Source organism: Bos indicus x Bos taurus, unplaced genomic scaffold (assembly GCF_003369695.1).
Source record: "Bos indicus x Bos taurus breed Angus x Brahman F1 hybrid unplaced genomic scaffold, Bos_hybrid_MaternalHap_v2.0 tig00003530_arrow_arrow_obj, whole genome shotgun sequence".
Taxonomy (NCBI): domain Eukaryota; kingdom Metazoa; phylum Chordata; class Mammalia; order Artiodactyla; family Bovidae; genus Bos; species Bos indicus x Bos taurus.
This window is the reverse complement of record NW_020867697.1, coordinates 19,471-44,061: the sequence shown is the minus strand read 5'-3', so window position 1 is coordinate 44,061 and position 24,591 is coordinate 19,471. Positions and strand designations below refer to the sequence as shown.

The 24,591-nt window shown below is 54.5% G+C and overlaps 5 pseudogenes; all 5 read right to left on the bottom strand.

The window, feature by feature from the left end:
• Positions 1–6,221: 6,221 nt before the first annotated feature.
• On the bottom strand, positions 6,222–6,341 carry LOC113889121 (annotated as a pseudogene).
• A 4,701-nt stretch (positions 6,342–11,042) lies between these two features.
• On the bottom strand, positions 11,043–11,162 carry LOC113889122 (annotated as a pseudogene).
• Positions 11,163–14,577: 3,415 nt separating this feature from the next.
• Positions 14,578–14,697, bottom strand: LOC113889120 (annotated as a pseudogene).
• A 3,418-nt stretch (positions 14,698–18,115) lies between these two features.
• On the bottom strand, positions 18,116–18,235 carry LOC113889119 (annotated as a pseudogene).
• Positions 18,236–21,650: 3,415 nt separating this feature from the next.
• Positions 21,651–21,770, bottom strand: LOC113889118 (annotated as a pseudogene).
• Between the last annotated feature and the right edge of the window lie 2,821 nt (positions 21,771–24,591).

The following is a 24,591-nucleotide window of genomic DNA, read 5'->3' as shown; positions in this document are numbered from 1 at the left end:
GCCTGCGCAAGCTCCTCAGCCAGAACCAGAGCGCCTGGGAGAGGCCGGGGCCAGACGAACGCGCCGGCGGCTGGCTGTCAGGAGATACAGAGGCAGAAATACATGAAGATTCCGAGACAGACTCCAAGACGGCAAGAGGAGATACAGACACACACAACACACACACACACACACACACAATTGAGTGTGGTCTTTGGAATTACTTCTGTTCGTAGTTGCTGGGTTGAGCCCAACTTTGATACGACCCATGGACTGCGGCCCATCAGGCTCCTCTGTCCGTGGCATTTCCCAGGCGAGGATACTGGAGTGGGTTGCCATTTCCTTCTACGGGAGGCATCTTCCGGACCCAGGGATCGAACCCCAATCTCCTGCGCGCGGATACCTTGCCATCTGAACCAGGACATTGCTAATTCCCTAGGCAAAATACAAAGAATAGCTCGTGTTCTACTAAATGGAAAGATGATTTCAGAAACAGAAGCTGTCCTTTTTGGTATCTGTGAATCTTTATGTAGTTTTCGTTGATTTTTACTATTAAGGCTAAGTGAACAAGGCAAGAGAGAAACCCTAGAATTGAAAAGCAATGGACGTTTTGAAAGAAACATGTGCAGGTGAAGCTCTCTCTTTCCTTTTTGAGAGATGGTTAAATTCAAAATCTTGATACAACACATATGACTTTTGTGCACTTTCTTTCAAATCTCCATGACGAAGCCCTAAGGTGTCCAGGAAGAAAGGAGTAGAGGGGCAGACAAAAGAGCAACCTTTCCCCTTGGTGCCATCTCAACCAGCTGCTTAGTTCCTTCATCTCAAGGACTATCATCTGGGCTTCTTCTGCTTTGTCTGATTCTTGTTTCGGGGACCGTTTCTCTCGTCACAAGGCTGTCAACAGTGGGGGTGGGGGTCTGTGGGGGGTGGGGAGCCCTTCTTTCCATTCCACATGAGACCCAGTGGACAATCCAGGCCCTGCCCACTGCATTGAGTGTGCAGCAACAATATCAACGGTAATGCCGGTGAACAATGCGTATTCCTGGAATCCACTCCGTTGGCTACTGACTGTGTGTGGTGGTGGTCTGGAACCTGACCTGGAAGCTTTCTGGATGATTGCAAATGACACCAAAGTCGAGGGACGATGGAAGATTTCACATTTCTGCAAGAGCCACACACCTCCAGAAGGAACACAAGACTTGCCTGAAAATGGTCAAGGTATAAGTCTTGGACTCAACGTTGGAAGGTCTCCACCTTTGCTATGGAAGTCAAACGATCTTTCTTTGGAATGAAATGGAGCATACTGAACGTTCACATGCTTTCTAGAGCATTTGAAAAGCCCTAACTTGTAGAAATCTGCTGTACGAGTTCCTTGAAAGCAAGAACCTCTATGCATGGATATGTCTTCATGCCTTAGATTGTGCCTCGAATATAGTGTACACATCAACCCAGGAAAGGAAAGAATTGACTCGCCAAATAGACACAGAGATCAAAAGTGCGAGCCAAGTGACCCCTTGAGGCTTCCAAGAGCTTTTCTGTCTTTCACACACTAAGTAAATACTGAGCACCTACGATGAGCTAGGAGGCATGTAATAAGTTTCAGGGAATAGAAGGCGGAGAGAAGAAGACACAGAGTTCCTGCTTTCACTGAGACGGACTCTAATGATACATCACAGGCAGATCCTTGAGAACCTATAGAGGGGCCTCTTCCCTCACCACAAAACCTGGGTGTCAGGGAAGGCTTTCCAGAGGCACCATTTCGTTGAGGTCCATAGGTTGAACCTAGGTAAACCAGGGTTGAGATGCAGGAAGAATTTCAGGCAGGGAAAATAGCATCTTGGAAGGCTATGTGACCAGGGAAACTTAGGGACATTCAAGAAACGAAAAATGCCCTATGGGATGGAAGCCAAAGAGTGCAGAGGGCATTCCAGGCAAAAGACATCAGAGAAGAACGTGAGGAGCAAGCCTGAAGGAAGTGGTCGTATCTTCAATATGCTGGGAAATACGAGAGCCGTTGGAGCAGGAGGTGACAGCCATTGCATCTGCATTTCCAAAAGGTCATCTTGCTCCACAATCACTAATGATTGGAGAGGCTCAACTCCAAACTCCAAGGAGGGACCACTTCACATGAGTCCGATTGGGCCTCACTGCGATGTCTGTCAATAACCAAAGCTGGAGAAGATGTGGAGCAAAGGGAACTCTCCTCCACGGTGAGTAGGAATGGGCGTGGGTAGAGCCGGTATGGAAAAGATTATGGAGGTTCCCGAAGGAAACTAAAAGTGGAAGTAGATTATGGTTCAGCAGTCCGACTCCCAGGCATAGATCCACCCACAGTATAATTGAACAAGATAGATGCCCCGTTTGGGCAACATCTATCTGTGCGTGCGCGCGCACATGCGCATGCGCGATGGCCTGCGAGGCAGGGGGTGGGGGGGGGTGCTGGGGATCTGGCTTGAGTCGGTGCAAGCCCCGGGATTGCCTGAGGCAAGCCAAAGGAGCCCCAGATGGAGACGGGACTGCCGGTCGTCGGGTGTCCTGGAAGCCGAATGCGAATGCGGAGGGGCTCGCGGGCCCGCGGAGGCAACCAGGTCTGCAGCGCGAGTCGGGGCCCCGGCCACCCGCTCCCCGCGGCCGGGAGGGGCTGGGGCTGCGGGGGGGATCCAAGAATCGGGACGCGCGGCGGGGGCTAAAGGACCTCTTCTGGTAGGCAAAAAGCCTCGAGCACCGGGATTCCCAGGTGGTCTCCCATCCAAGATCCTAACCAGGCCCGACCCTGCTTAGCTTCCGAGATCAGACGAGATCGGCGCTTCAGCTGATAGGGCCTGAGACGGTGGCGGTTGGCTCGGGGCGCCCTAAGAGGCCTTGCGCTCGCCTCCCTTTCGCTCTGCCTGCAGGTCGGGCCAACGGGCCACACCTCTCGTCGCGGGGCGTGCTGTAACTTGAGCCGCACGACCCGCGACCGGACTCCAGCCTGCTGACGCCGGCCCGCCCCCCCGAACACCGCCAACACCAGAGCAGCAAGCGCCTGGCCGGGCCCGGGGGCCCGAGGGGCTTCCAGGACCCCCCATTGACCGGGAGGGCGTGCGTGCGTGCGTGCGCGCGGGGCCTAGGGGCTGGGCTGAGGGGTGTGGAGGTCTCGGCGCCCTCCCACCCGCGGCCACTCCAGACCCGGCCGCGCTCGCTGAGCGGGGCCTCCCCCGATCCCATGCGCTGCTCAGGCCGCGCGGCCCCGGAGGTGTCGGTCTTCGGCGCCCGCCGCCTCCCAACCCCCGCGGCCCAGGGGCCTCTGAACCTCCTGCGGGCCTAGGCGCAGCGAAACTTGAGCGCCCAACTTGCGCGGCACCTGTCCGGTGCCCAAACCCAGCAGAAGCCAGGAAGGCGCGGTCGAGCGGAGCGCCTCAGCCCCTCCCCTTCGCAACTACCGAGGCCCCCCCTTTGCCCCCACGCCAAGCCCTCGACCTTCCTGAGAGAGCAGACGAGCCACAGGCAGGCACACAGACAGACACACAGACACTCGCACGCACCCACGCCAAGGGAGACAGCTGGCCTGCGCAAGCTCCTCAGCCAGAACCAGAGCGCCTGGGAGAGGCCGGGGCCAGACGAACGCGCCGGCGGCTGGCTGTCAGGAGATACAGAGGCAGAAATACATGAAGATTCCGAGACAGACTCCAAGACGGCAAGAGGAGATACAGACACACACACACACACACACACACACACACACACTTGAGTGTGGTCTTTGGAATTACTTCTGTTCGTAGTTGCTGGATTGAGCCCAACTTTGATACGACCCATGGACTGCGGCCCATCAGCTCCTCTGTCCGTGGCATTTCCCAGGCGAGGATACTGGAGTGGGTTGCCATTTCCTTCTACGGGAGGGCATCTTCCGGACCCAGGGATCGAACCCCAATCTCCTGGTGGGGATACCTTGCCATCTGAACCAGGACATTGCTAATTCCCTAGGCAAAATACAAAGAATAGAGCTCGTGTTCTACTAAATGGAAAGATGATTTCAGAAACAGAAGCTGTCCTTTTTGGTATCTGTGAATCTTTATGTAGTTTTCGTTGATTTTTACTATTAAGGCTAAGTGAACAAGGCAAGAGAGAAACCCTAGAATTGAAAAGCAATGGACGTTTTTGAAAGAACATGTGCAGGTGAAGCTCTCTTCCTTTTTGAGAGATGGTTAAATTCAAAATCTTGATTCAACACATATGACTTTTGTGCACTTTCTTTCAAATCTCCATGACGAAGCCCTAAGGTGTCCAGGAAGAAAGGAGTAGAGGGGCAGACAAAAAGAGCAACCTTTCCCCTTGGTGCCATCTCAACCAGCTGCTTAGTTCCTTCATCTCAAGGACTATCATCTGGGCTTCTCTGCTTTGTCTGATTCTTGTTTCGGGGACCGTTTCTCGTCACAAGGCTGTCAACAGTGGGGGTGGGGGGTCTGTGGGGGGGGGGGAAGCCCTTCTTTCCATTCCACATGAGACCCAGTGGACAATCCAGGCCCTGCCCACTGCATTGAGTGTGCAGCAACAATATCAACGGTAATGCCGGTGAACAATGCGTATTCCTGAATCCACTCCGTTGGCTACTGACTGTGTGTGGTGGTGGTCTGGAACCTGGACCTGGAAGCTTTCTGGATGATTGCAAATGACACCAAAGTCTGAGGACGATGGAAGATCTTCACATTTCTGCAAGAGCCACACACCTCCAGAAGGAACCACAAGACTTGCCTGAAATGGTCAAGGTATAAGTCTTGGACTCAACGTTGGAAGGTCTCCACCTTTGCTATGGAAGTCAAACGATCTTTCTTTGAAATGAAAATGGAGCATACTGAACGTTCACATGCTTCTAGAGCATTTGAAAAGCCCTAACTTGTAGAAATCTGCTGTACGAGTTCCTTGAAAGCAAGAACCTCTATGTATGGATTGTCTTCATGCCTTAGATTGTGCCTCGAATATAGTGTACACATCAACCCAGGAAAGGAAAGAATTGACTCGCCAAATAGACACAGAGATCAAAAGTGCCGAGCCAAGTGACCCCTTGAGGCTTCCAAGAGCTTTTCTGTCTTTCACACACTAAGTAAATACTGAGCACCTACGATGAGCTAGGAGGCATGTAATAAGTTTCAGGGAATAGAAGGCGGAGAGAAGAAGACACAGAGTTCCTGCTTTCACTGAGACGACTCTAATGATACATGACAGGCAGATCCTTTGAGAACCTATAGAGGGGCCTCTTCCCTCACCACAAAACCTGGGTGTCAGGGAAGGCTTTCCAGAGGCACCATTTCGTTGAGGTCCATAGGTTGAACCTAGGTAAACCAGGGTTGAGATGCAGGAAGAATTTCAGGCAGGGAAAATAGCATCTTGGAAGGCTATGTGACCAGGGAAACTTAGGACATTCAAGAAACGAAAAATGCCCTATGGGATGGAAGCCAAAGAGTGCAGAGGGCATTCCAGGCAAAAGACATCAGAGAAGAACGTGAGGAGCAAGCCTGAAGGGAAGTGGTCGTATCTTCAATATGCTGGGAAAATACGAGAGCCGTTGGAGCAGGGAGGTGACAGCATTGCATCTGCATTTCCAAAAGGTCATCTTGCTCCACATCACTAATGATTGGAGAGGCTCAACTCCAAACTCCAAGGAGGGACCACTTCACATGAGTCCGATTGGGCCTCACTGCGATGTCTGTCAATAACCACAGCTGGAGAAGATGTGGAGCAAAGGGAACTCTCCTCCACGGTGAGTAGGAATGGGCGTGGGTAGAGCCGGTATGGAAAAGATTATGGAGGTTCCCGAAGGAACTAAAAGTGGAAGTAGATTATGGTTCAGCAGTCCGACTCCCAGGCATAGATCCACCCACAGTATAATTGAACAAGATAGATGCCCCGTTTGGGCACATCTATCTGTGCGTGCGCGCGCACATGCGCATGCGCGATGGCCTGCGAGGCAGGGGGTGGGGGGGGTGCTGGGGATCTGGCTTGAGTCGGTGCAAGCCCCGGGATTGCCTGAGGCAAGCCAAAGGAGCCCCAGATGGAGACGGGACTGCCGGTCGTCGGGTGTCCTGGAAGCCGAATGCGAATGCGGAGGGGCTCGCGGGCCGCGCGGAGGCAACCCAGGTCTGCAGCGCGAGTCGGGGCCCCGGCCACCCGCTCCCCGCGGCCCGGGAGGGGCTGGGGCTGCGGGGGGATGCAAGAATCGGGACGCGCGGCGGGGGCTAAAGGACCTCTTCTGGTAGGCAAAAAGCCTCGAGCACCCGGGATTCCCAGGTGGTCTCCCATCCAAGATCCTAACCAGGCCCGACCCTGCTTAGCTTCCGAGATCAGACGAGATCGGGCGCCTTCAGGCTGATAGGGCCTGAGACGGTGGCGGTTGGCTCGGGGCGCCCTAAGAGCCTTGCGCTTCGCCTCCCTTTCGCTCTGCCCTGCAGGTCGGGCCAACGGGCCACACCTCTCGTCGCGGGGCGTGCTGTACTTGAGCCGCACGACCCGCGACCGGACTCCAGCCTGCTGACGCCGGCCCGCCCCCCCGAACACCGCCAACACCAGAGCAGCAAGCGCCTGGCCGGGCCCGGGGGCCCGAGGGGCTTCCAGGACCCCCCATTGACCGGGAGGGCGTGCGTGCGTGCGTGCGCGCGGGGCCTAGGGGCTGGGCTGAGGGGTGTGGAGGTCTCGGCGCCCTCCCACCCGCGGCCACTCCAGACCCGGCCGCGCTCGCTGAGCGGGGCCTCCCCCCGATCCCATGCGCTGCTCAGGCCCGCGCGGCCCCGGAGGTGTCGGTCTTCGGCGCCCGCCGCCTCCCAACCCCCGCGGCCCAGGGGCCTCTGAACCTCCTGCGGGCCTAGGCGCAGCGAAACTTGAGCGCCCAACTTGCGCGGCACCTGTCCGGTGCCCAAACCCAGCAGAAGCCAGGAAGGCGCGGTCGAGCGGAGCGCCTCAGCCCCTCCCCTTCGCACTACCGAGGCCCCCCCTTTGCCCCCACGCCAAGCCCTCGACCTTCCTGAGAGAGCAGACGAGCCACAGGCAGGCACACAGACAGACACACAGACACTCGCACGCACCCACGCCAAGGGAGACAGCTGGCCTGCGCAAGCTCCTCAGCCAGAACCAGAGCGCCTGGGAGAGGCCGGGGCCAGACGAACGCGCCGGCGGCTGGCTGTCAGGAGATACAGAGGCAGAAATACATGAAGATTCCGAGACAGACTCCAAGACGGCAAGAGGAGATACAGACACACACACACACACACACACACACACACACACACTTGAGTGTGGTCTTTGGAATTACTTCTGTTCGTAGTTGCTGGGTTGAGCCCAACTTTGATACGACCCATGGACTGCGGCCCATCAGGCTCCTCTGTCCGTGGCATTTCCCAGGCGAGGATACTGGAGTGGGTTGCCATTTCCTTCTACGGGAGGCATCTTCCGGACCCAGGGATCGAACCCCAATCTCCTGGGTGGGGATACCTTGCCATCTGAACCAGGACATTGCTAATTCCCTAGGCAAAATACAAAGAATAGAGCTCGTGTTCTACTAAATGGAAAGATGATTTCAGAAACAGAAGCTGTCCTTTTTGGTATCTGTGAATCTTTATGTAGTTTTCGTTGATTTTTACTATTAAGGCTAAGTGAACAAGGCAAGAGAGAAACCCTAGAATTGAAAAGCAATGGACGTTTTTGAAAGAAACATGTGCAGGTGAAGCTCTCTTCCTTTTTGAGAGATGGTTAAATTCAAAATCTTGATACAACACATATGACTTTTGTGCACTTTCTTTCAAATCTCCATGACGAAGCCCTAAGGTGTCCAGGAAGAAAGGAGTAGAGGGGCAGACAAAAAGAGCAACCTTTCCCCTTGGTGCCATCTCAACCAGCTGCTTAGTTCCTTCATCTCAAGGACTATCATCTGGGCTTCTCTGCTTTGTCTGATTCTTGTTTCGGGGACCGTTTCTCGTCACAAGGCTGTCAACAGTGGGGGTGGGGGGTCTGTGTGGGGGTGGGGAGCCCTTCTTTCCATTCCACATGAGACCCAGTGGACAATCCAGGCCCTGCCCACTGCATTGAGTGTGCAGCAACAATATCAACGGTAATGCCGGTGAACAATGCGTATTCCTGGAATCCACTCCGTTGACTACTGACTGTGTGTGGTGGTGGTCTGGAACCTAGACCTGGAAGCTTTCTGGATGATTGCAAATGACACCAAAGTCTGAGGACGATGGAAGATTGCCGGGGTCCTGCCCCGGCTGATCCAGGGTATTCGAAGCGGGGACGGTGTCGGCGACCTATTTATTTATTTAAATATTTTATCAAAGATATAAAGAGTAATAGGATGAGGATAGCTCAGTAGGAAAATTCAGTGGAGAAAAGAGGCTGAGTGGCTTGGTTTACGCGGGAGACCAATAAAACTTCAAGACAAGAAGTTTGCACCACTTACGTAGGCCGCAGGCATCCTTCCGTTCTCCCGAAGGAGAGGAGACACTGAGGCCTCCCCGGTCGGATCTTAGAAGCCCAGGCATAATTAGTAAGCATGGTGGGTTCCGCGCTCCAGATGGAGACTCAACCAGAGTGAGAGAGAGAGCGACATGGGGAGACCAGTATTTTGAGAAACTGATCCCAATTCTTTATTTTCCATGGTCTACTTTTATACACTGAGATGTTATGCAAAAGTCACATGGGGACAGCAGTCCTGACTTTCATTAAAGTCAGGTGCTTCACACAAATGTATACAGAGGTCTTAGGGGTGTTACATCATCTTCTGGCCAGGGGGCCCTGCTGACAATTTACGACCCTCTCCTTGTGACAGCGGTCAGTCAATCAGGACACTTATTTCTCCAGGGCTGATTATTCTCAAAACAGACGCCACCCAAATAAAGTTACATTCCTACAGGGTGAGGGTGTAGTGGGTTTTAGTTAAGGAAAGAATTTACTTAGCCTAAGGTCTAACGTGATTAATATCAAAGGTTAATTCTATATATTCATTAATGTGTGTAAGGGCAGGGGATATGGAGACTTAGCAACAAACATTGGCTCAACAAATGAAAAACCCTTCACCAACACAATTTCTAATTAGCCCATTATACTTATACTAATAGTTTTCTAACTTTTCTAAGGAACCTGTTTTTAGAAGGTTTAAAGCATCTTGTGCCTCTCACGGTTGGGAGGCTGTGAGCGATCACATGTGGCCGGACAAGCCTGTCAGGCAGGCCAGAGAACCTTCAGAGGAGTTTGTAGGTTAAAACACTCTTATCACGCCCAGGAATTATTATAAACTGGAGCTCTAAGTTAACTCCTTCTCCAAAAGAGGTGGTGGGGGACAGCCCCCCGTAAAGTCAGAGGTGTAGGTGAGCACAAAGTAGTAAAGTAGGCAGGCTCTGGTTATGGGGGTAGATGCTCGAGGATTTCCAGGGGGACTCCTGAGGCTCGATCCCGCCTTTGCGTATGTCGAGCCTCCTTCCTCATGACCTTTGCCATGGGCGGAGTACCTCACTCTGGCCCCCAACAGAAGATCTTCACATTTCTGCAAGAGCCACACACCTCCAGAAGGAACCACAAGACTTGCCTGAAATGGTCAAGGTATAAGTCTTGGACTCAACGTTGGAAGGTCTCCACCTTTGCTATGGAAGTCAAACGATCTTTCTTTGAAATGAAAATGGAGCATACTGAACGTTCACATGCTTCTAGAGCATTTGAAAAGCCCTAACTTGTAGAAATCTGCTGTACGAGTTCCTTGAAAGCAAGAACCTCTATGCATGGATATGTCTTCATGCCTTAGATTGTGCCTCGAATATAGTGTACACATCAACCCAGGAAAGGAAAGAATTGACTCGCCAAATATACACAGAGATCAAAAGTGCCGAGCCAAGTGACCCCTTGAGGCTTCCAAGAGCTTTTCTGTCTTTCACACACTAAGTAAATACTGAGCACCTACGATGAGCTAGGAGGCATGTAATAAGTTTCAGGGAATAGAAGGCGGAGAGAAGAAGACACAGAGTTCCTGCTTTCACTGAGACGACTCTAATGATACATGACAGGCAGATCCTTTGAGAACCTATAGAGGGGCCTCTTCCCTCACCACAAAACCTGGGTGTCAGGGAAGGCTTTCCAGAGGCACCATTTCGTTGAGGTCCATAGGTTGAACCTAGGTAAACCAGGGTTGAGATGCAGGAAGAATTTCAGGCAGGGAAAATAGCATCTTGGAAGGCTATGTGACCAGGGAAACTTAGGACATTCAAGAAACGAAAAATGCCCTATGGGATGGAAGCCAAAGAGTGCAGAGGGCATTCCAGGCAAAAGACATCAGAGAAGAACGTGAGGAGCAAGCCTGAAGGGAAGTGGTCGTATCTTCAATATGCTGGGAAAATACGAGAGCCGTTGGAGCAGGGAGGTGACAGCATTGCATCTGCATTTCCAAAAGGTCATCTTGCTCCACATCACTAATGATTGGAGAGGCTCAACTCCAAACTCCAAGGAGGGACCACTTCACATGAGTCCGATTGGGCCTCACTGCGATGTCTGTCAATAACCAAGCTGGAGAAGATGTGGAGCAAAGGGAACTCTCCTCCACGGTGAGTAGGAATGGGCGTGGGTAGAGCCGGTATGGAAAAGATTATGGAGGTTCCCGAAGGAACTAAAAGTGGAAGTAGATTATGGTTCAGCAGTCCGACTCCCAGGCATAGATCCACCCACAGTATAATTGAACAAGATAGATGCCCCGTTTGGGCACATCTATCTGTGCGTGCGCGCGCACATGCGCATGCGCGATGGCCTGCGAGGCAGGGGGTGGGGGGGGGTGCTGGGGATCTGGCTTGAGTCGGTGCAAGCCCCGGGATTGCCTGAGGCAAGCCAAAGGAGCCCCAGATGGAGACGGGACTGCCGGTCGTCGGGTGTCCTGGAAGCCGAATGCGAATGCGGAGGGGCTCGCGGGCCGCGCGGAGGCAACCCAGGTCTGCAGCGGGAGTCGGGGCCCCGGCCAGCCGCTCCCCGCGGCCCGGGAGGGGCTGGGGCTGCGGGGGGGATGCAAGAATCGGGACGCGCGGCGGGGGCTAAAGGACCTCTTCTGGTAGGCAAAAAGCCTCGAGCACCCGGGATTCCCAGGTGGTCTCCCATCCAAGATCCTAACCAGGCCCGACCCTGCTTAGCTTCCGAGATCAGACGAGATCGGGCGCCTTCAGGCTGATAGGGCCGGAGCCGGTGGCGGTTGGCTCGGGGCGCCCTAAGAGCCTTGCGCTTCGCCTCCCTTTCGCTCTGCCCTGCAGGTCGGGCCAACGGGCCACACCTCTCGTCGCGGGGCGTGCTGTACTTGAGCCGCACGACCCGCGACCGGACTCCAGCCTGCTGACGCCGGCCCGCCCCCCCGAACACCGCCAACACCAGAGCAGCAAGCGCCTGGCCGGGCCCGGGGGCCCGAGGGGCTTCCAGGACCCCCCATTGACCGGGAGGGCGTGCGTGCGTGCGTGCGCGCGGGGCCTGGGGGCTGGGCTGAGGGGTGTGGAGGTCTCGGCGCCCTCCCACCCGCGGCCACTCCAGACCCGGCCGCGCTCGCTGAGCGGGGCCTCCCCCCGATCCCATGCGCTGCTCAGGCCCGCGCGGCCCCGGAGGTGTCGGTCTTCGGCGCCCGCCGCCTCCCAACCCCCGCGGCCCAGGGGCCTCTGAACCTCCTGCGGGCCTAGGTGCAGCGAAACTTGAGCGCCCAACTTGCGCGGCACCTGTCCGGTGCCCAAACCCACCAGAAGCCAGGAAGGCGCGGTCGAGCGGAGCGCCTCAGCCCCTCCCCTTCGCACTACCGAGGCCCCCCCTTTGCCCCCACGCCAAGCCCTCGACCTTCCTGAGAGAGCAGACGAGCCACAGGCAGGCACACAGACAGACACACAGACACTCGCACGCACCCACGCCAAGGGAGACAGCTGGCCTGCGCAAGCTCCTCAGCCAGAACCAGAGCGCCTGGGAGAGGCCGGGGCCAGACGAACGCGCCGGCGGCTGGCTGTCAGGAGATACAGAGGCAGAAATACATGAAGATTCCGAGACAGACTCCAAGACGGCAAGAGGAGATACAGACACACACACACACACACACACACACACACACACTTGAGTGTGGTCTTTGGAATTACTTCTGTTCGTAGTTGCTGGATTGAGCCCAACTTTGATACGACCCATGGACTGCGGCCCATCAGGCTCCTCTGTCCGTGGCATTTCCCAGGCGAGGATACTGGAGTGGGTTGCCATTTCCTTCTACGGGAGGCATCTTCCGGACCCAGGGATCGAACCCCAATCTCCTGGGTGGGGATACCTTGCCATCTGAACCAGGACATTGCTAATTCCCTAGGCAAAATACAAAGAATAGAGCTCGTGTTCTACTAAATGGAAAGATGATTTCAGAAACAGAAGCTGTCCTTTTTGGTATCTGTGAATCTTTATGTAGTTTTCGTTGATTTTTACTATTAAGGCTAAGTGAACAAGGCAAGAGAGAAACCCTAGAATTGAAAAGCAATGGACGTTTTTGAAAGAAACATGTGCAGGTGAAGCTCTCTTCCTTTTTGAGAGATGGTTAAATTCAAAATCTTGATACAACACATATGACTTTTGTGCACTTTCTTTCAAATCTCCATGACGAAGCCCTAAGGTGTCCAGGAAGAAAGGAGTAGAGGGGCAGACAAAAAGAGCAACCTTTCCCCTTGGTGCCATCTCAACCAGCTGCTTAGTTCCTTCATCTCAAGGACTATCATCTGGGCTTCTCTGCTTTGTCTGATTCTTGTTTCGGGGACCGTTTCTCGTCACAAGGCTGTCAACAGTGGGGGTGGGGGGTCTGTGGGGGGTGGGGAGCCCTTCTTTCCATTCCACATGAGACCCAGTGGACAATCCAGGCCCTGCCCACTGCATTGAGTGTGCAGCAACAATATCAACGGTAATGCCGGTGAACAATGCGTATTCCTGGAATCCACTCCGTTGGCTACTGACTGTGTGTGGTGGTGGTCTGGAACCTGGACCTGGAAGCTTTCTGGATGATTGCAAATGACACCAAAGTCTGAGGACGATGGAAGATCTTCACATTTCTGCAAGAGCCACACACCTCCAGAAGGAACCACAAGACTTGCCTGAAATGGTCAAGGTATAAGTCTTGGACTCAACGTTGGAAGGTCTCCACCTTTGCTATGGAAGTCAAACGATCTTTCTTTGAAATGAAAATGGAGCATACTGAACGTTCACATGCTTCTAGAGCATTTGAAAAGCCCTAACTTGTAGAAATCTGCTGTACGAGTTCCTTGAAAGCAAGAACCTCTATGCATGGATATGTCTTCATGCCTTAGATTGTGCCTCGAATATAGTGTACACATCAACCCAGGAAAGGAAAGAATTGACTCGCCAAATATACACAGAGATCAAAAGTGCCGAGCCAAGTGACCCCTTGAGGCTTCCAAGAGCTTTTCTGTCTTTCACACACTAAGTAAATACTGAGCACCTACGATGAGCTAGGAGGCATGTAATAAGTTTCAGGGAATAGAAGGCGGAGAGAAGAAGACACAGAGTTCCTGCTTTCACTGAGACGACTCTAATGATACATGACAGGCAGATCCTTTGAGAACCTATAGAGGGGCCTCTTCCCTCACCACAAAACCTGGGTGTCAGGGAAGGCTTTCCAGAGGCACCATTTCGTTGAGGTCCATAGGTTGAACCTAGGTAAACCAGGGTTGAGATGCAGGAAGAATTTCAGGCAGGGAAAATAGCATCTTGGAAGGCTATGTGACCAGGGAAACTTAGGACATTCAAGAAACGAAAAATGCCCTATGGGATGGAAGCCAAAGAGTGCAGAGGGCATTCCAGGCAAAAGACATCAGAGAAGAACGTGAGGAGCAAGCCTGAAGGGAAGTGGTCGTATCTTCAATATGCTGGGAAAATACGAGAGCCGTTGGAGCAGGGAGGTGACAGCATTGCATCTGCATTTCCAAAAGGTCATCTTGCTCCACATCACTAATGATTGGAGAGGCTCAACTCCAAACTCCAAGGAGGGACCACTTCACATGAGTCCGATTGGGCCTCACTGCGATGTCTGTCAATAACCAAGCTGGAGAAGATGTGGAGCAAAGGGAACTCTCCTCCACGGTGAGTAGGAATGGGCGTGGGTAGAGCCGGTATGGAAAAGATTATGGAGGTTCCCGAAGGAACTAAAAGTGGAAGTAGATTATGGTTCAGCAGTCCGACTCCCAGGCATAGATCCACCCACAGTATAATTGAACAAGATAGATGCCCCGTTTGGGCACATCTATCTGTGCGTGCGCGCGCACATGCGCATGCGCGATGGCCTGCGAGGCAGGGGGTGGGGGGGGGTGCTGGGGATCTGGCTTGAGTCGGTGCAAGCCCCGGGATTGCCTGAGGCAAGCCAAAGGAGCCCCAGATGGAGACGGGACTGCCGGTCGTCGGGTGTCCTGGAAGCCGAATGCGAATGCGGAGGGGCTCGCGGGCCGCGCGGAGGCAACCCAGGTCTGCAGCGCGAGTCGGGGCCCCGGCCAGCCGCTCCCCGCGGCCCGGGAGGGGCTGGGGCTGCGGGGGGGATCCAAGAATCGGGACGCGCGGCGGGGGCTAAAGGACCTCTTCTGGTAGGCAAAAAGCCTCGAGCACCCGGGATTCCCAGGTGGTCTCCCATCCAAGATCCTAACCAGGCCCGACCCTGCTTAGCTTCCGAGATCAGACGAGATCGGGCGCCTTCAGGCTGATAGGGCCTGAGACGGTGGCGGTTGGCTCGGGGCGCCCTAAGAGCCTTGCGCTTCGCCTCCCTTTCGCTCTGCCCTGCAGGTCGGGCCAACGGGCCACACCTCTCGTCGCGGGGCGTGCTGTACTTGAGCCGCACGACCCGCGACCGGACTCCAGCCTGCTGACGCCGGCCCGCCCCCCCGAACACCGCCAACACCAGAGCAGCAAGCGCCTGGCCGGGCCCGGGGGCCCGAGGGGCTTCCAGGACCCCCCATTGACCGGGAGGGCGTGCGTGCGTGCGTGCGCGCGGGGCCTAGGGGCTGGGCTGAGGGGTGTGGAGGTCTCGGCGCCCTCCCACCCGCGGCCACTCCAGACCCGGCCGCGCTCGCTGAGCGGGGCCTCCCCCCGATCCCATGCGCTGCTCAGGCCCGCGCGGCCCCGGAGGTGTCGGTCTTCGGCGCCCGCCGCCTCCCAACCCCCGCGGCCCAGGGGCCTCTGAACCTCCTGCGGGCCTAGGCGCAGCGAAACTTGAGCGCCCAACTTGCGCGGCACCTGTCCGGTGCCCAAACCCAGCAGAAGCCAGGAAGGCGCGGTCGAGCGGAGCGCCTCAGCCCCTCCCCTTCGCACTACCGAGGCCCCCCCTTTGCCCCCACGCCAAGCCCTCGACCTTCCTGAGAGAGCAGACGAGCCACAGGCAGGCACACAGACAGACACACAGACACTCGCACGCACCCACGCCAAGGGAGACAGCTGGCCTGCGCAAGCTCCTCAGCCAGAACCAGAGCGCCTGGGAGAGGCCGGGGCCAGACGAACGCGCCGGCGGCTGGCTGTCAGGAGATACAGAGGCAGAAATACATGAAGATTCCGAGACAGACTCCAAGACGGCAAGAGGAGATACAGACACACACACACACACACACACACACACACACACACTTGAGTGTGGTCTTTGGAATTACTTCTGTTCGTAGTTGCTGGATTGAGCCCAACTTTGATACGACCCATGGACTGCGGCCCATCAGGCTCCTCTGTCCGTGGCATTTCCCAGGCGAGGATACTGGAGTGGGTTGCCATTTCCTTCTACGGGAGGCATCTTCCGGACCCAGGGATCGAACCCCAATCTCCTGGGTGGGGATACCTTGCCATCTGAACCAGGACATTGCTAATTCCCTAGGCAAAATACAAAGAATAGAGCTCGTGTTCTACTAAATGGAAAGATGATTTCAGAAACAGAAGCTGTCCTTTTTGGTATCTGTGAATCTTTATGTAGTTTTCGTTGATTTTTACTATTAAGGCTAAGTGAACAAGGCAAGAGAGAAACCCTAGAATTGAAAAGCAATGGACGTTTTTGAAAGAAACATGTGCAGGTGAAGCTCTCTTCCTTTTTGAGAGATGGTTAAATTCAAAATCTTGATTCAACACATATGACTTTTGTGCACTTTCTTTCAAATCTCCATGACGAAGCCCTAAGGTGTCCAGGAAGAAAGGAGTAGAGGGGCAGACAAAAAGAGCAACCTTTCCCCTTGGTGCCATCTCAACCAGCTGCTTAGTTCCTTCATCTCAAGGACTATCATCTGGGCTTCTCTGCTTTGTCTGATTCTTGTTTCGGGGACCGTTTCTCGTCACAAGGCTGTCAACAGTGGGGGTGGGGGGTCTGTGGGGGGTGGGGAGCCCTTCTTTCCATTCCACATGAGACCCAGTGGACAATCCAGGCCCTGCCCACTGCATTGAGTGTGCAGCAACAATATCAACGGTAATGCCGGTGAACAATGCGTATTCCTGGAATCCACTCCGTTGGCTACTGACTGTGTGTGGTGGTGGTCTGGAACCTGGACCTGGAAGCTTTCTGGATGATTGCAAATGACACCAAAGTCTGAGGACGATGGAAGATCTTCACATTTCTGCAAGAGCCACACACCTCCAGAAGGAACCACAAGACTTGCCTGAAATGGTCAAGGTATAAGTCTTGGACTCAACGTTGGAAGGTCTCCACCTTTGCTATGGAAGTCAAACGATCTTTCTTTGAAATGAAAATGGAGCATACTGAACGTTCACATGCTTCTAGAGCATTTGAAAAGCCCTAACTTGTAGAAATCTGCTGTACGAGTTCCTTGAAAGCAAGAACCTCTATGCATGGATATGTCTTCATGCCTTAGATTGTGCCTCGAATATAGTGTACACATCAACCCAGGAAAGGAAAGAATTGACTCGCCAAATATACACAGAGATCAAAAGTGCCGAGCCAAGTGACCCCTTGAGGCTTCCAAGAGCTTTTCTGTCTTTCACACACTAAGTAAATACTGAGCACCTACGATGAGCTAGGAGGCATGTAATAAGTTTCAGGGAATAGAAGGCGGAGAGAAGAAGACACAGAGTTCCTGCTTTCACTGAGACGACTCTAATGATACATGACAGGCAGATCCTTTGAGAACCTATAGAGGGGCCTCTTCCCTCACCACAAAACCTGGGTGTCAGGGAAGGCTTTCCAGAGGCACCATTTCGTTGAGGTCCATAGGTTGAACCTAGGTAAACCAGGGTTGAGATGCAGGAAGAATTTCAGGCAGGGAAAATAGCATCTTGGAAGGCTATGTGACCAGGGAAACTTAGGACATTCAAGAAACGAAAAATGCCCTATGGGATGGAAGCCAAAGAGTGCAGAGGGCATTCCAGGCAAAAGACATCAGAGAAGAACGTGAGGAGCAAGCCTGAAGGGAAGTGGTCGTATCTTCAATATGCTGGGAAAATACGAGAGCCGTTGGAGCAGGGAGGTGACAGCATTGCATCTGCATTTCCAAAAGGTCATCTTGCTCCACATCACTAATGATTGGAGAGGCTCAACTCCAAACTCCAAGGAGGGACCACTTCACATGAGTCCGATTGGGCCTCACTGCGATGTCTGTCAATAACCACAGCTGGAGAAGATGTGGAGCAAAGGGAACTCTCCTCCACGGTGAGTAGGAATGGGCGTGGGTAGAGCCGGTATGGAAAAGATTATGGAGGTTCCCGAAGGAACTAAAAGTGGAAGTAGATTATGGTTCAGCAGTCCGACTCCCAGGCATAGATCCACCCACAGTATAATTGAACAAGATAGATGCCCCGTTTGGGCACATCTATCTGTGCGTGCGCGCGCACATGCGCATGCGCGATGGCCTGCGAGGCAGGGGGTGGGGGGGGGTGCTGGGGATCTGGCTTGAGTCGGTGCAAGCCCCGGGATTGCCTGAGGCAAGCCAAAGGAGCCCCAGATGGAGACGGGACTGCCGGTCGTCGGGTGTCCTGGAAGCCGAATGCGAATGCGGAGGGGCTCGCGGGCCGCGCGGAGGCAACCCAGGTCTGCAGCGCGAGTCGGGGCCCCGGCCACCCGCTCCCCGCGGCCCGGGAGGGGCTGGGGCTGCGGGGGGGATCCAAGAATCGGGACGCGCGGCGGGGGCTAAAGGACCTCTTCTGGTAGGCAAAAAGCCTCGAGCACCCGGGATTCCCAGGTGGTCTCCCATCCAAGATCCTAACCAGGCCCGACCCTGCTTAGCTTCCGAGATCAGACGAGATCGGGCGCCTTCAGGCTGATAGGGCCTGAGACGGTGGCGGTTGGCTCGGGGCGCCCTAAGAGCCTTGCGCTTCGCCTCCCTTTCGCTCTGCCCTGCAGGTCGGGCCAACGGGCCACACCTCTCGTCGCGGGGCGTGCTGTACTTGAGCCGCACGACCCGCGACCGGACTCCAGCCTGCTGACGCCGGCCCGCCCCCCCGAACACCGCCAACACCAGAGCAGCAAGCGCCTGGCCGGGCCCGGGGGCCCGAGGGGCTTCCAGGACCCCCCATTGACCGGGAGGGCGTGCGTGCGTGCGTGCGCGCGGGGCCTAGGGGCTGGGCTGAGGGGTGTGGAGGTCTCGGCGCCCTCCCACCCGCGGCCACTCCAGACCCGGCCGCGCTCGCTGAGCGGGGCCTCCCCCCGATCCCATGCGCTGCTCAGGCCCGCGCGGCCCCGGAGGTGTCGGTCTTCGGCGCCCGCCGCCTCCCAACCCCCGCGGCCCAGGGGCCTCTGAACCTCCTGCGGGCCTAGGCGCAGCGAAACTTGAGCGCCCAACTTGCGCGGCACCTGTCCGGTGCCCAAACCCAGCAGAAGCCAGGAAGGCGCGGTCGAGCGGAGCGCCTCAGCCCCTCCCCTTCGCACTACCGAGGCCCCCCCTTTGCCCCCACGCCAAGCCCTCGACCTTCCTGAGAGAGCAGACGAGCCACAGGCAGGCACACAGACAGACACACAGACACTCGCACGCACCCACGCCAAGGGAGACAGCTGGCCTGCGCAAGCTCCTCAGCCAGAACCAGAGCGCCTGGGAGAGGCCGGGGCCAGACGAACGCGCCGGCGGCTGGCTGTCAGGAGATACAGAGGCAGAAATACATGAAGATTCCGAGACAGACTCCAAGACGGCAAGAGGAGATACAGACACACACACACACACACACACACACACACACTTGAGTGTGGTCTTTGGAATTACTTCTGTTCGTAGTTGCTGGATTGAGCCCAACTTTGATACGACCCATGGACTGCGGCCCATCAGGCTCCTCTGTCCGTGGCATTTCCCAGGCGAGGATACTGGAGTGGGTTGCCATTTCCTTCTACGGGAGGCATCTTCCGGACCCAGGGATCGAACCCCAATCTCCTGGGTGGGGATACCTTGCCATCTGAACCAGGACATTGCTAATTCCCTAGGCAAAATACAAAGAATAGAGCTCGTGTTCTACTAAATGGAAAGATGATTTCAGAAACAGAAGCTGTCCTTTTTGGTATCTGTGAATCTTTATGTAGTTTTCGTTGATTTTTACTATTAAGGCTAAGTGAACAAGGCAAGAGAGAAACCCTAGAATTGAAAAGCAATGGACGTTTTTGAAAGAAACATGTGCAGGTGAAGCTCTCTTCCTTTTTGAGAGATGGTTAAATTCAAAATCTTGATTCAACACATATGACTTTTGTGCACTTTCTTTCAAATCTCCATGACGAAGCCCTAAGGTGTCCAGGAAGAAAGGAGTAGAGGGGCAGACAAAAAGAGCAACCTTTCCCCTTGGTGCCATCTCAACCAGCTGCTTAGTTCCTTCATCTCAAGGACTATCATCTGGGCTTCTCTGCTTTGTCTGATTCTTGTTTCGGGGACCGTTTCTCGTCACAAGGCTGTCAACAGTGGGGGTGGGGGGTCTGTGGGGGGTGGGGAAGCCCTTCTTTCCATTCCACATGAGACCCAGTGGACAATCCAGGCCCTGCCCACTGCATTGAGTGTGCAGCAACAATATCAACGGTAATGCCGGTGAACAATGCGTATTCCTGGAATCCACTCCGTTGGCTACTGACTGTGTGTGGTGGTGGTCTGGAACCTGGACCTGGAAGCTTTCTGGATGATTGCAAATGACACCAAAGTCTGAGGACGATGGAAGATCTTCACATTTCTGCAAGAGCCACACACCTCCAGAAGGAACCACAAGACTTGCCTGAAATGGTCAAGGTATAAGTCTTGGACTCAACGTTGGAAGGTCTCCACCTTTGCTATGGAAGTCAAACGATCTTTCTTTGAAATGAAAATGGAGCATACTGAACGTTCACATGCTTCTAGAGCATTTGAAAAGCCCTAACTTGTAGAAATCTGCTGTACGAGTTCCTTGAAAGCAAGAACCTCTATGTATGGATATGTCTTCATGCCTTAGATTGTGCCTCGAATATAGTGTACACATCAACCCAGGAAAGGAAAGAATTGACTCGCCAAATATACACAGAGATCAAAAGTGCCGAGCCAAGTGACCCCTTGAGGCTTCCAAGAGCTTTTCTGTCTTTCACACACTAAGTAAATACTGAGCACCTACGATGAGCTAGGAGGCATGTAATAAGTTTCAGGGAATAGAAGGCGGAGAGAAGAAGACACAGAGTTCCTGCTTTCACTGAGACGACTCTAATGATACATGACAGGCAGATCCTTTGAGAACCTATAGAGGGGCCTCTTCCCTCACCACAAAACCTGGGTGTCAGGGAAGGCTTTCCAGAGGCACCATTTCGTTGAGGTCCATAGGTTGAACCTAGGTAAACCAGGGTTGAGATGCAGGAAGAATTTCAGGCAGGGAAAATAGCATCTTGGAAGGCTATGTGACCAGGGAAACTTAGGACATTCAAGAAACGAAAAATGCCCTATGGGATGGAAGCCAAAGAGTGCAGAGGGCATTCCAGGCAAAAGACATCAGAGAAGAACGTGAGGAGCAAGCCTGAAGGGAAGTGGTCGTATCTTCAATATGCTGGGAAAATACGAGAGCCGTTGGAGCAGGGAGGTGACAGCATTGCATCTGCATTTCCAAAAGGTCATCTTGCTCCACATCACTAATGATTGGAGAGGCTCAACTCCAAACTCCAAGGAGGGACCACTTCACATGAGTCCGATTGGGCCTCACTGCGATGTCTGTCAATAACCAAAGCTGGAGAAGATGTGGAGCAAAGGGAACTCTCCTCCACGGTGAGTAGGAATGGGCGTGGGTAGAGCCGGTATGGAAAAGATTATGGAGGTTCCCGAAGGAACTAAAAGTGGAAGTAGATTATGGTTCAGCAGTCCGACTCCCAGGCATAGATCCACCCACAGTATAATTGAACAAGATAGATGCCCCGTTTGGGCACATCTATCTGTGCGTGCGCGCGCACATGCGCATGCGCGATGGCCTGCGAGGCAGGGGGTGGGGGGGGGTGCTGGGGATCTGGCTTGAGTCGGTGCAAGCCCCGGGATTGCCTGAGGCAAGCCAAAGGAGCCCCAGATGGAGACGGGACTGCCGGTCGTCGGGTGTCCTGGAAGCCGAATGCGAATGCGGAGGGGCTCGCGGGCCGCGCGGAGGCAACCCAGGTCTGCAGCGCGAGTCGGGGCCCCGGCCACCCGCTCCCCGCGGCCCGGGAGGGGCTGGGGCTGCGGGGGGGATCCAAGAATCGGGACGCGCGGCGGGGGCTAAAGGACCTCTTCTGGTAGGCAAAAAGCCTCGAGCACCCGGGATTCCCAGGTGGTCTCCCATCCAAGATCCTAACCAGGCCCGACCCTGCTTAGCTTCCGAGATCAGACGAGATCGGGCGCCTTCAGGCTGATAGGGCCTGAGACGGTGGCGGTTGGCTCGGGGCGCCCTAAGAGCCTTGCGCTTCGCCTCCCTTTCGCTCTGCCCTGCAGGTCGGGCCAACGGGCCACACCTCTCGTCGCGGGGCGTGCTGTACTTGAGCCGCACGACCCGCGACCGGACTCCAGCCTGCTGACGCCGGCCCGCCCCCCCGAACACCGCCAACACCAGAGCAGCAAGCGCCTGGCCGGGCCCGGGGGCCCGAGGGGCTTCCAGGACCCCCCATTGACCGGGAGGGCGTGCGTGCGTGCGTGCGCGCGGGGCCTAGGGGCTGGGCTGAGGGGTGTGGAGGTCTCGGCGCCCTCCCACCCGCGGCCACTCCAGACCCGGCCGCGCTCGCTGAGCGGGGCCTCCCCCCGATCCCATGCGCTGCTCAGGCCCGCGCGGCCCCGGAGGTGTCGGTCTTCGGCGCCCGCCGCCTCCCAACCCCCGCGGCCCAGGGGCCTCTGAACCTCCTGCGGGCCTAGGCGCAGCGAAACTTGAGCGCCCAACTTGCGCGGCACCTGTCCGGTGCCCAAACCCAGCAGAAGCCAGGAAGGCGCGGTCGAGCGGAGCGCCTCAGCCCCTCCCCTTCGCACTACCGAGGCCCCCCCTTTGCCCCCACGCCAAGCCCTCGACCTTCCTGAGAGAGCAGACGAGCCACAGGCAGGCACACAGACAGACACACAGACACTCGCACGCACCCACGCCAAGGGAGACAGCTGGCCTGCGCAAGCTCCTCAGCCAGAACCAGAGCGCCTGGGAGAGGCCGGGGCCAGACGAACGCGCCGGCGGCTGGCTGTCAGGAGATACAGAGGCAGAAATACATGAAGATTCCGAGACAGACTCCAAGACGGCAAGAGGAGATACAGACACACACACACACACACACACACACACACACACTTGAGTGTGGTCTTTGGAATTACTTCTGTTCGTAGTTGCTGGATTGAGCCCAACTTTGATACGACCCATGGACTGCGGCCCATCAGGCTCCTCTGTCCGTGGCATTTCCCAGGCGAGGATACTGGAGTGGGTTGCCATTTCCTTCTACGGGAGGCATCTTCCGGACCCAGGGATCGAACCCCAATCTCCTGGGTGGGGATACCTTGCCATCTGAACCAGGACATTGCTAATTCCCTAGGCAAAATACAAAGAATAGAGCTCGTGTTCTACTAAATGGAAAGATGATTTCAGAAACAGAAGCTGTCCTTTTTGGTATCTGTGAATCTTTATGTAGTTTTCGTTGATTTTTACTATTAAGGCTAAGTGAACAAGGCAAGAGAGAAACCCTAGAATTGAAAAGCAATGGACGTTTTTGAAAGAAACATGTGCAGGTGAAGCTCTCTTCCTTTTTGAGAGATGGTTAAATTCAAAATCTTGATACAACACATATGACTTTTGTGCACTTTCTTTCAAATCTCCATGACGAAGCCCTAAGGTGTCCAGGAAGAAAGGAGTAGAGGGGCAGACAAAAAGAGCAACCTTTCCCCTTGTTGCCATCTCAACCAGCTGCTTAGTTCCTTCATCTCAAGGACTATCACCTGGGCTTCTCTGCTTTGTCTGATTCTTGTTTCGGGGACCGTTTCTCGTCACAAGGCTGTCAACAGTGGGGGTGGGGGGTCTGTGGGGGGTGGGGAGCCCTTCTTTCCATTCCACATGAGACCCAGTGGACAATCCAGGCCCTGCCCACTGCATTGAGTGTGCAGCAACAATATCAACGGTAATGCCGGTGAACAATGCGTATTCCTGGAATCCACTCCGTTGACTACTGACTGTGTGTGGTGGTGGTCTGGAACCTAGACCTGGAAGCTTTCTGGATGATTGCAAATGACACCAAAGTCTGAGGACGATGGAAGATTGCCGGGGTCCTGCCCCGGCTGATCCAGGGTATTCGAAGCGGGGACGGTGTCGGCGACCTATTTATTTATTTAAATATTTTATCAAAGATATAAAGAGTAATAGGATGAGGATAGCTCAGTAGGAAAATTCAGTGGAGAAAAGAGGCTGAGTGGCTTGGTTTACGCGGGAGACCAATAAAACTTCAAGACAAGAAGTTTGCACCACTTACGTAGGCCGCAGGCATCCTTCCGTTCTCCCGAAGGAGAGGAGACACTGAGGCCTCCCCGGTCGGATCTTAGAAGCCCAGGCATAATTAGTAAGCATGGTGGGTTCCGCGCTCCAGATGGAGACTCAACCAGAGTGAGAGAGAGAGCGACATGGGGAGACCAGTATTTTGAGAAACTGATCCCAATTCTTTATTTTCCATGGTCTACTTTTATACACTGAGATGTTATGCAAAAGTCACATGGGGACAGCAGTCCTGACTTTCATTAAAGTCAGGTGCTTCACACAAATGTATACAGAGGTCTTAGGGGTGTTACATCATCTTCTGGCCAGGGGGCCCTGCTGACAATTTACGACCCTCTCCTTGTGACAGCGGTCAGTCAATCAGGACACTTATTTCTCCAGGGCTGATTATTCTCAAAACAGACGCCACCCAAATAAAGTTACATTCCTACAGGGTGAGGGTGTAGTGGGTTTTAGTTAAGGAAAGAATTTACTTAGCCTAAGGTCTAACGTGATTAATATCAAAGGTTAATTCTATATATTCATTAATGTGTGTAAGGGCAGGGGATATGGAGACTTAGCAACAAACATTGGCTCAACAAATGAAAAACCCTTCACCAACACAATTTCTAATTAGCCCATTATACTTATACTAATAGTTTTCTAACTTTTCTAAGGAACCTGTTTTTAGAAGGTTTAAAGCATCTTGTGCCTCTCACGGTTGGGAGGCTGTGAGCGATCACATGTGGCCGGACAAGC